The sequence below is a fragment of the Echinops telfairi genome, unplaced genomic scaffold (genome assembly GCF_000313985.2).
Source record: "Echinops telfairi isolate 266 unplaced genomic scaffold, ASM31398v2 ScPeMD7_57;HRSCAF=196, whole genome shotgun sequence".
NCBI lineage: Eukaryota > Metazoa > Chordata > Mammalia > Afrosoricida > Tenrecidae > Echinops > Echinops telfairi.
Genome location: NW_022103955.1, coordinates 1,946,379 through 1,957,084, shown reverse-complemented (window position 1 = coordinate 1,957,084; position 10,706 = coordinate 1,946,379). Strand labels below are relative to the sequence as shown.

The following is a 10,706-nucleotide window of genomic DNA, read 5'->3' as shown; positions in this document are numbered from 1 at the left end:
GAAAGGCGAGGCTTCACCACCCATTTATCCCTCTGCCTTTCAACCAGCACCACATGTGATTATCGGCCAGGCTGGCACAATTAACTAACTCAACCCTATCTTCAGTGATCTCTTCAGGAGGGCGAGATCAAGCAGGTGTTGCCTAGGTTTTGTTGAAAATGTCTTCATCTTTTTTCACGAAGAATATTGGTCTGATGTCCTTTTTCAGTCATGTCTTTTCTGGCTATGATCATGTCATAAAATTAACTAACCCTGTAATGCCGAGCCCAACGCTTTTGTAACATTTAATTAAATGTATATATTAATATATATATTGATAACTATGAAAGTAAAGAATAAAAGCAAAAAAAAATTTTCCTGAAATTAAAAATTCAGGCGTTATAGGGCTAAGAGATTTCTTATTCTTTTCTATACTGTGGAATAGTTTGAGTAGAATTGGTGCCAACTCTTCTCTGAATGTTTGCTATAATGCACTAGTGAAACAATCTTGGCCCAGAATGTCCCCCACCCCCAACTGGGAGTCTTTTATGGCCAAATTTCTTCTTTATTGGGCATCTGTTCAAGATTTCTGTTGTAGTCTATGTTAGTTTAGTTAGGTAATAGGTGTCTAAAATTTTGTTCACATGTTCTAATTTTTCAATTTTGGGGGAGTACAGTTCTTCATAGTATTCTGTCCTTTTTTATTTCCCTTGGTCCTCTTATGACATAGCCCATTTCATTTCTTTGTGTTACTTGCATCTTCTCCTGTTCCTTTGCTAAGTATGCCAGTGGTTTGTTGATTTTATTAATCCTCTTAAAAACTGACTCCTTTTTTATTTTTTTCAATTGCTTTTCTTTGTTGCTTATTTCTGCTCTAACTATTATTATTTCTTCAGTTGAATGTAAGCTTATTTTACTATGCTTTTTACAATTGTTTGAGATTTTGGACTGAGATATTGATTTTGGTTCTTTTATGATTTGTGCATTTGTTGATATAAATTGCCCTCTGAGCACTGCATAACCAAATAATGTTTTCCTTTAGCATGTTAAGAATAAGGTTTCTTACCACTGCCTCATTATTAATGAATCTAGTCCTATAAATTTGTAATGAAGAAATTAATATTAATACTTTTCCCATTAAGTATATATAGGAATTAATGAAGTAATGTAAATAAGGAACTTAGAACAGTTCTTAGGACATTCTGTTAAACCCACCGCTATCCTGTCTATTCAGTTTCTTAATAACCCTAGAAGACAGAGTAGAACTGCTTCATAAGACTTCGTAGACTGTAAACCATTATGGGAGTAGACAGTCTCCGCTTTCTCCCATGGAGTGGAAGGTGGGTTTTTATCACTGACCTTGGAGTTAGCTAATGCCTTGTAGTTAGTAACCTGATGTCTAACCCAAAGTACCACCAGACAACATAAAAGGGTCAGTTAAATACATTTAATTTTTACTATTACTATTATTGTTAGTATAATATTCTGATAAACCCATTGGAATAAATTCTAGTATAATCAACATAAATAAAATTCCCTTTCCCACCTCCTTTTTTGTTAAATTCTTGCATTAGCTGCCTACACAGAATTCTCTCCAACCCTCACCACCTAGAGCTAGATCAGAATTAATGAATTAGAAGATTGCCATTCTTTGAGGTTTCCATGGCTGCTTAAGCCGTCAGATGTTAGCCTCCCATTTGAGGTTCTGCGTGACATTCTCTCCTCTGTCTTTCTGATTAAATTTCCCTTGTTTTCTCTTCCCCCTCAGGACAGCAGCTGTAGAGTTTCAGTTCCCCTTCACTTCTGACCTGCCAGCTCCCACTTCTCCCCCAGATTCACCAGTTGAATTCACAGAACTCATGGACAGTACTTTACTTTGGTTACAGATTTGCTACATGGGATACAAGGCAGCCAGGATCCATATAGCAGAGACACATAAGGTGAAATCTGAGAGGGTACCATCTATGACCTTCCTTGTCCCAAAGAGGGTGTGTCACCCCCCAGAAAGCAGATGTTTGCACCAACCAGAGCTTCAATATCAAGTGCTTGTATTTGGTGTATCAATCACAGAAGACTTACTCCAGCCCCTCTCCTCTGAGATGAAAGGCATCAAAAAAATCACACGGTCCTCACAAAGTATCAAGCAGTAGGCCTCTGTGAGCTGGCTGACTCCCACTCCATAACCACTGTTTCACCTCACCTAACTAATTCATTAGGTGTGGTCTGAAGTCCATATCAAAGACAATTCCAAGAGGTTTTTGAGATTTTTCTTGAAGGCACATATAAAATTCAAATTCTTTGGGTAAAGTTAATGTCAAACCTCCAATATTGCAAAACTGAGCAGATAAATTGATTGTTATTTAGGTGAAATGGGTTAGTGGTCTCACTTTAAAAATTCACAAATGTCTGTAAATATGTTTTTTGTTTTGTTTTGTTTTCTGCATTAGAGTGGGTAGCACCCTGTAATTCTTTTTGGCATAATTAATATCATTTTTTTGTGCAGCACAGAAAGAAAGGAGTGCTGACCCTGTTTTTTTCTGGCAGTTGAATGAACATCCAGCTCATTTCAATCATGTCATTACATTAAAATATAAAATGTAAAAGAGTTAGGATGCACTCCTCTTCTGTTTCACTTCAGTTTGTATTTTGAGCTTACAAATTATTGTTCTCTGACTTTGTTACTTGTATTGTGATACAGCCTTTGAAGAGTCAATAATAATGGAACATTTACAAAATCACTTGATCAGTAATAATTCATGAATTTGGCATCAAGGGCTAGTTTGAGATTAGTTAATACTGTACTCCTAAACCTTCTCTTCCTTTAAGACTGGTTTCTTAGATAGAGCCAACAGAATACGGCAGAAATGAGAAAGTAGGACAGTTATACAAAAAGACCTGTTTGGTATTCATGGAAGGGATTTAGTTTTCAGAACTCTTGCAGATTTCAGTAGAAAGCTGGCATAGCATTTTGAAAGGGTATCCTGGACACAAATAGGTTTATGAATTTGGGAAGAGGGAGAATTTTTTCTTTTGAATATGTGATAAATTAAAATTTTCCATTCTAATGATGTTATACAATTAAAGTCACTTGGCAAGGTTCAGAGTATACATCTCAGCCTGAGATCCCAAGGTTTCTGGCTCAAGAGCTGTGTCCTCCCCTCCTACCCCCCCCCCAACCATTTTTTGGGATCATTTCCAGTTTTAGGGGATAGATGTATTATTTTAAATAATAATGAACACTTCTCAGGGTATTTTTAAACTATGAAGCAAATAAAATATCTTGCCTTCATCCTCTTATTTAAACATCATTATTAACCCTATGAAATAGGTACATATTTTTAAGATCTCTATTAAAAAAAGATCATACTAACTTAAACATTAAGACACTTTTGCATGTGCTCAGAGCAAGTAAGGATTTATGGTGAACACAAATGTGCCAACATCCAAAGCTTAAAATAGTAAACCTTAAACTGCTTCCTAACCCAAAGCAGTGCTAACATTTGTAGCACTAAGCAAGGAAAATCTGTGCCTCAAAACCTTGGAAACATGATATAACCAAAAAAACATACCACTAGAACATATTTCAATTTTCATGTTCTTGACCTGACACTAATCTGAGTAACAGCATTTCAGGTCCCCTTTTCTTATTCCTACTGATGGTTAATACTGTTATTGATTTGGGTTAATTATCTTGCCTTTGAAAAGGATATGTTGGTTATAAAAGTGGTTAAGCTGGGTGGATTGCAATGTTTCCATTTCCATTTTCCATGTGCGGTGTGAAGTTAGGGTCATTGCAGATTTCCTTTCTGCTGGTAGCCTCTTTCTCAGACCAAAGGCAGCACCTTTCACTGTACATTCTCTCGGCTCTGCTGTTGTCAGTTCCCACTCATGGCATCCCTCTGCATAACAGAGTAAGACACTCACTTGTCCTACGCCATCCTCACCGCTGTGGTTATGCTTGAGCCCATTGTTCCAGCAGTTCGGTCAGGACATAGCGTTTAGTGACCCTCTACAGCAGGGCTGTCACACCTACCGACAGGCAGCCCACAGGCCGCATGCAGCCCCCAAGGTAATTGTTTGTGGCCCGCGATGCTCTGAAATAAAATGAAAATAGAAAATCTGTTTTGAAGAAAATAGCGCTCTGGGGAGATCAAGGCAACACCATACACACAATTCCCTCGTTAACCCTTTAACTACTGAAGATGAGTAGACAAGTGGCCCAGTGCCTTTCCTGGGGGCCTGGGCGTGTAGAAACGTGCTCACTCAGTTCTGGCGACGGTTGGAAGCAACACGTCTGCCACTCTCAGTGTGCTGTACCGTAAACAGACCTGAATTAGTTAATTGTGCCAGCCTGGCCGATAGTCACATGTGATGCTGGTTGAAAGGCGGAGGGATAAATGGGTGGTGAAGCCTCGCCTTTCTAGTTCTCGGGTCTCTTGTTTTGTGATGGTTGCATCGGGTGCAGCTGCCTTAGCAGTTCCCTGCTTCAGCTTGCAAGATGGATTTCCTACAAGACATCCCCAAGGAGAAGCCGCATGGATCTATCCCGATGCAGCCCTGGGTGCTGGAGCAGCCGTGTGGAGACCCTTGCCAGTGCTGAGATGCTTACACATTCACGGACTCAGCTTTCCTCCTGCAGTCGGCATCATTGCCTCTGTTTTGTGAGGTGGAGGACTTTGTGGACTGGTGTTGGGTTAATGGGTTAATGTTGGACTTGTGGGCTTGGGCAGCATTGGGTTGGGATGTTTTCGTGATGCACATTTTCTTTGCATAAAACTCTCTCTTATCTATGAGTTGCTGTGGATTTGTTTCTCCAAAGTACCTAGACTAATACAAGACCCCACTAGCGAAAAGGTTAGAAAGGGCTCTCTGGGTTGTGCTGTTATGAATCATACCTAGCGGCAGCGCTGGTTAACATTTTTAGAGGGAAGCCATTACGATTGTGGGTCACGTTTGTCAGCTGTCAAACATTTTGTTTTTTATCAGTTACTTTGTTATATTTTCCGGTCAAGACATAAGAAATAAGTGAATAACTAGTAGGAGGAAAGCACAGGGAAGTTTCGGGTGAAAAAGAATAATTTGAGTTTTATAAATACATTAAGTAAAACAAATGTTTAAACAAAAGCAATTATATAGTGTTTTAATTATCCTATCCATATTCCTGAATCCTCACTTCAAAATATGAATGAATCTTGCCTGTTGCACCTCATGGCCAGCGTTTTCATTGAATTTGACACCCGTGCTCTACAGTGTCCTTCATCAGGGCCTGGCGTCTGCAGGTCACAATGTTCTACCTTCTCTCTGCATATCAAAGGTTTCTAATGGACCTGCCTCCAATCCTAGTGGCATATCCTTCATAGAGTCCACTTTGTCAGATTATTTGCTCAGCACACCACTTGAAAAAGCACGGTGAGACTCTCTCACTCACTCACTCACTCACTCTCTCACTTTCTCACTCACTCTCTCACTCACTCTCACACTTACTCTCTCATTCACTCACTTACTCTCTCACTCACTCTCACTCACTGATTCACTCACTCACTCACTCACTCTCTAAAAAAAAAACCAAAAAGAAAAGGCACGGTGAAAGGATAACATTCAGTTTTTACTAAGGTTAAGTGAGATACTGTGCTTTGCTTTATAAAATCCCTTTAGGACCAGATAGTGCAGTGAGGTACTAACCAACAGATCAGTAGTTTGAAACTACCTGCCACTCCTCTGGAGAAAGATGGGGCTTTCTACTGTAAAAATGTGCAGTGTCAGAAACCCACAGTGGCAGTTCTGCTCTGCCCAAAGGGGTCTCTGAGAGTCTCAAACAACTTGGTAGCAGTGAGCTTTTGGTTTTTGCTATAATCTCCTTATCTCACCATGCACTGGCAGTCCTTGATGTTGCCATATTGAGGACCAAAATAATTATAAATGAGACATGATCATTTTAATTTTCTTATTAAGAAATGAAGTGAGGAAAAGACTATCACACAAGTATATCTTTGATCTCCAAATTAGTTATGTAAGTTATATTCTTACAGACATGCCTGGGTAATACCATCTTTAGCAGAGTGTGGGACTAAATGGAGGCACTAGTGGATCAGTTCCCTTTCTGGTCGGAGACCCAGATTACGCTCCTGGGCAAATAGCTCATGCGTAGTGCAGGCCTGCAAATTGGTCTGATGAGCAGGCCTAGGGTCCTACTTCAGAAAACTAGGCAATAAAACCTTATGATTCACAACGATTTGCTCTGAGATGATATAATTATGGGGATGACACATAACCAGGCAATATTTTATTGTTATATGTAATAGCGTTGCTATTAGCAGAGGCCAACTTAATGCGAGTTAACATTATTAAATGAGCATTTTTGACCCTTTCGCTCTGGTTCAGGTAGTCATTGCTGGAAATGTGTTTATTAGAAAAGTGAGCCCCTCAAGCTGGACTAAACTATAGATTTGAAAGACTTATAACAACAGACTCAGTGGTAGTCCTGGCAAACAGGTATTGTTAATTATTAGTGAGTCAGATAGTAAAACGTAAATATGTTGTAAGTTTCTCAAGAAACATTTTGAATTCATACTTGGTATTTTTGTTGGTGTTGCTTTTTCAAATTTATTTATTTATGTATGTTTTTTAATCGTTCCACCAGGGGCTCACACAACTCCCACCACAATTCACACACACATCAACCGTGCAAAGCACACTCGCACACCCACCGCCCCCATCACCCTCAAAACACCCACCCTCCACCCAAGCCCCGGCACCAGGCCTCCACCTCCTACCTCTCCCTCCCTGCTCCACCCCCCACCCCCCACGAGCCCCTGACATTTTTGAAGGAGTCATAGAAAGAAAACTCACATACTCTGAATCCTGGAAGGTAAATTGTTATGTTTTATGAAAACCAGTTTGCCAGTGTTTGTTTAAAAACTTTTTTTTTTTCCCTCTATAACGCAATTTCTAAAAATTTAACCTTAGGTAGTATATGCAAGAATATAATTGGGCTATACACACACAGAATAGAATTATGAAAACCTTTTTTCTTGACATTATAATAAAAATAAAATTAAATATTCACTAGTAGAAGAATGTTTCATTAAGCTTTTATGCAGTTATATATCGGTCCTATTAACACTTTGGGGCCAGATAATCATGTGTTATAGCAAACTTTCCTGTACATAGTACATATTTAGCAGCGTTCCTGGCTTCTACCCGTTCAATGCCAATATAATTCCATCTTCCAGTGTGCAAACCAAAAATGTCTACTGACTTGTTAACTATATCTCAGAGGCCAAAGTCACCATTTTTTGAGAACCACTGATGTATATTAAACACAATTTCAAATAGTTTTCAACTAATATTTACTAAGAGGAAATATTGGTTGAATCTTGTTAAACAAAAGGAAGATATTGTTTTTTTCTTTTTTGCTCTCTTAAGTGAGGGAGTGAGCAAAGAGGACATATTTTTTTAAACAGAATTTCCAAAAAAATTAGAAGTTTGGAAAAAATTCAGTAAGGTTAAAACATTTTTTATTCGTGGTTTTGAGTTAGGAAAAGGAAGTAAATCAGGTTGTTGGGCCAGTTAGTTAGGGTCTGTTGGTGCGGGAGAAAGTTCCTTAGACGGGTGGAGGCTGAAGTCATCTGTTTGAGAGGGAATCAGAGATCTGTAGTAGGAAACACTGATGGCTCTGGAGGGTTGACAGTCATCCAACTGGTGCAGGCGTCTTCTGACAGGAATGCATGTGTGTATTTCTGCATGTAAGGACTATCACTTCTCTGATCAGATAGCTTAGAATTCATGTGAGTAAGCCAAGATCTACTGTAGTTTGAATATTCAGGCCAGGAGAGGTATGTTTACATATGTGTTTTCCTTTGTTTATCCATGGCTGTACACAAAATGTAAGTTGATGTAATGTGCCTAGAGTTATTTTATAGGGGAAATATTTGAAATATTTGAAAACTATTCCAATTAACAGCATGTTTTAAAATTAATATAGATTTGTGAGTTAGTTAATTGTGCCAGCCTGGCCGATAATCACATGTGGTGCTGGTTGAAAGGCAGAGGGATAAATGGGTGGTGAAGCCTCGCCTTTCTAGTTCTCGGGTCTCTTGTTTTGTGATGGTTGCATCGGGTGCAGCTGCCTTAGTAGTTCCCTGCTTCAGCTTGCAAGATTGACTTCCTACAAGATCCCCAAGGAGAAGCCGCATGGATCTATCCTGATGCAGCCCTGGGTGCTGGAGCAGCCGTGTGGAGACCCCTGCCAGTGCTGAGATGCTTACACGTTCACGTTCACTGACTCAGCTTTCCTCCGGCAGCCGGCATTATTGCCTCTGTTTTGTGAGGTGAAGGACTTTGTGGACTGGTGTTGGGTATGGGTTAATGTTGGACTTGTGGGCTTGGGCAGCATTGGGTTGGGATGTTTTCGTGATGCACATTTTCTTTGCATAAAACTCTCTCTTATACGTGAGTTGCTGTGGATTTGTTTCTCCAAAGTACCTAAACTAATACAATTTGTATACTATATTTTATGCTCATATAGAACCTGTACACTGACCATTCAAGCAGAATGGAGGATACAACCTGGCTTACAATCAGTAAAGATGTATGTCAGAGTTGTAGCCATTCACCCTACTGATGAAATCTTTATGCTGAACAAATAGTCTGAGAAGCTGGACTATATGGAGAAGGACTTGGCACCAGGAATACAAGGCAACTCATTAATTGCCTAAGAAATGCAGATGATACAACCTTGCTTGCTGAAAGTGAAGAGGAATTAAAGCACTTGCTGATGAAAATCAATGACTAGAGTCTTTATTATTGATGGTACTTCAATACAAACAAAATGAAAATCCTCACAACTGGACCAATAAGTAATGTCATGATTAATAAAGAAAATAATAATATTGTTAATGATTTCATTTTAATTGTATTTTGCATTCCAGTCACCAATAACTGCCAATGAATTCTGATTGTATGTTTGATAAATTTCCAACTTAAATTGTTGGTAGAATTCTTCAATTCCTTCATCACTAGTTTTTGTAGTTTGTGTATTAATTTGAATAATAGTTGTATTGATTGAATTTCCTTGAAGGTTGATAGCTATAATCCTATTACAAACAGTATTGTACATCAGGATGAATTCAGCAAGATTTTTTCTGACAATGAGTACCACACCATTTGTCTTGATTTTGTTATTTCTGGCATATTAAATCTTAAATGATTTTCTAATTCAGAATGGCTAATTTCAGTCCATTTCAGCTCGCTTATTCCTTAGATATCGATCTTCCTGCATTCCATTTCATTTTTGACCACTTCCAATTTTTCTAAATGCATACTTCCCACATTCCACCTTCTGATCATTAAAAGATGTTTTGCAGCGGTTTCTCCATAGCTTGCGTAGGGCCCCATCAACACACGAAGAAGCCAAAGGCTCCTCTCCCACAGGCTTTATCCCACTCATGTCACTGTGCTCTTCCCCCACTCCCGACAAATAATCTCTTGCTCAGCCCCCAGACCTGAGGGGCCCTTTCTCCAGCAGTCTCTCCAACAATGTTCTCCTTTCTTGGGTTAGGTTTTGACAATGCTTCAAAGTTATGCATGGTTTTAAATCAGGAAAGATATGCATCAGGACTGTACCCTCTCACCATCCTTGTTCAATCGGTATGCTGAACAATTCATCAGAGAAGGTGGACACTCTACAGAAGAATGTGACGTCAGAATTGGAAGAAAGTTTGCTAACAACTTGCATTATGCAGATGACACCACCTTGCTAGCTGAAAGTGAGGAGGACGGAAGCACTTGAAGATGAACATCAAGAATCGTGGCCGTCAGTTTGAATTTCAAGACAATGTAAGGAATACCAAGATCCTTACTCTGGATCAATAGGTCACATCACAATAAATTGAGGAAAGATTGAAGTGATCAAGGAGTTTGTTTTACTTGGATCTACCATCAATATTCATGGAAGCACAGGTCAAGAGATAAAAGACCTATTGCATTAGGTAAATCTGCTGCACAAGAACTCTTTAGAGTATTAAAGAGCAAGGATGTTAATTTGAGGACCAAGCTGTGCCCGACCCAAGCCATGGTATTCTCCATTGCATCATATACATGTTGAAAGTTGGATATCGAATAAGGTAGACGATAGTGTGGACTGCTTAAAGGACAAATCAATTAAGCTGTCCTTGTTGGAAGAAGTATGATCAGAATGGATATGTTGTCAGGAGACTAGTCTCTGGGGAAGGACTTCATGTTTGCTGAAATGGAAGGGCAGCAAAAACAGGGAGACTCCCAAGGAGATGGGTTGACACAGTGGCTGCATCAATGGGCTCAGGCACAGGAACAATTGTGAGGAAGGTGCAGGACTGTGCAGTGTTTTGTTCTGTTGTGCATGAGGTCAGTGTGAGCTGGACCCTACTGAATTGCACTAACAACAACAAGCCCATTTCCAGTCCTCATAATGTTCTGTTCACTGTATTATCCCTGCTAGTTGACAAACAAGCTAGTGTTTTTGTATAATGTCCAGATCAACAAAAATTTATTCTAGGTTTTGTCCATATTTATCACTCTCTTAAAAATTACCATCATTCTATACTTGTCCTTTATCTGCCTGGCCCATCACTACCATTCTGAGAGTACTTTCACTCTTTCATTGTATTAAAATAATTTTCTTCTTTTTTTTTTAAATCAATTTATTGGGGCTCATACAATTCATCACAATACATAGATAATTGTGTAAA

At 39.1% G+C, this 10,706-nt stretch overlaps 1 protein-coding gene across 6 annotated transcripts in view; it reads left to right on the top strand.

Annotated features, from left to right (window-relative positions):
* Nucleotides 1-10,706, top strand: part of PTPRM (protein tyrosine phosphatase receptor type M) — a 707,951-nt gene that overhangs the window by 127,252 nt on the left and 569,993 nt on the right. The gene's annotated exons all lie outside the window — the stretch shown is intronic.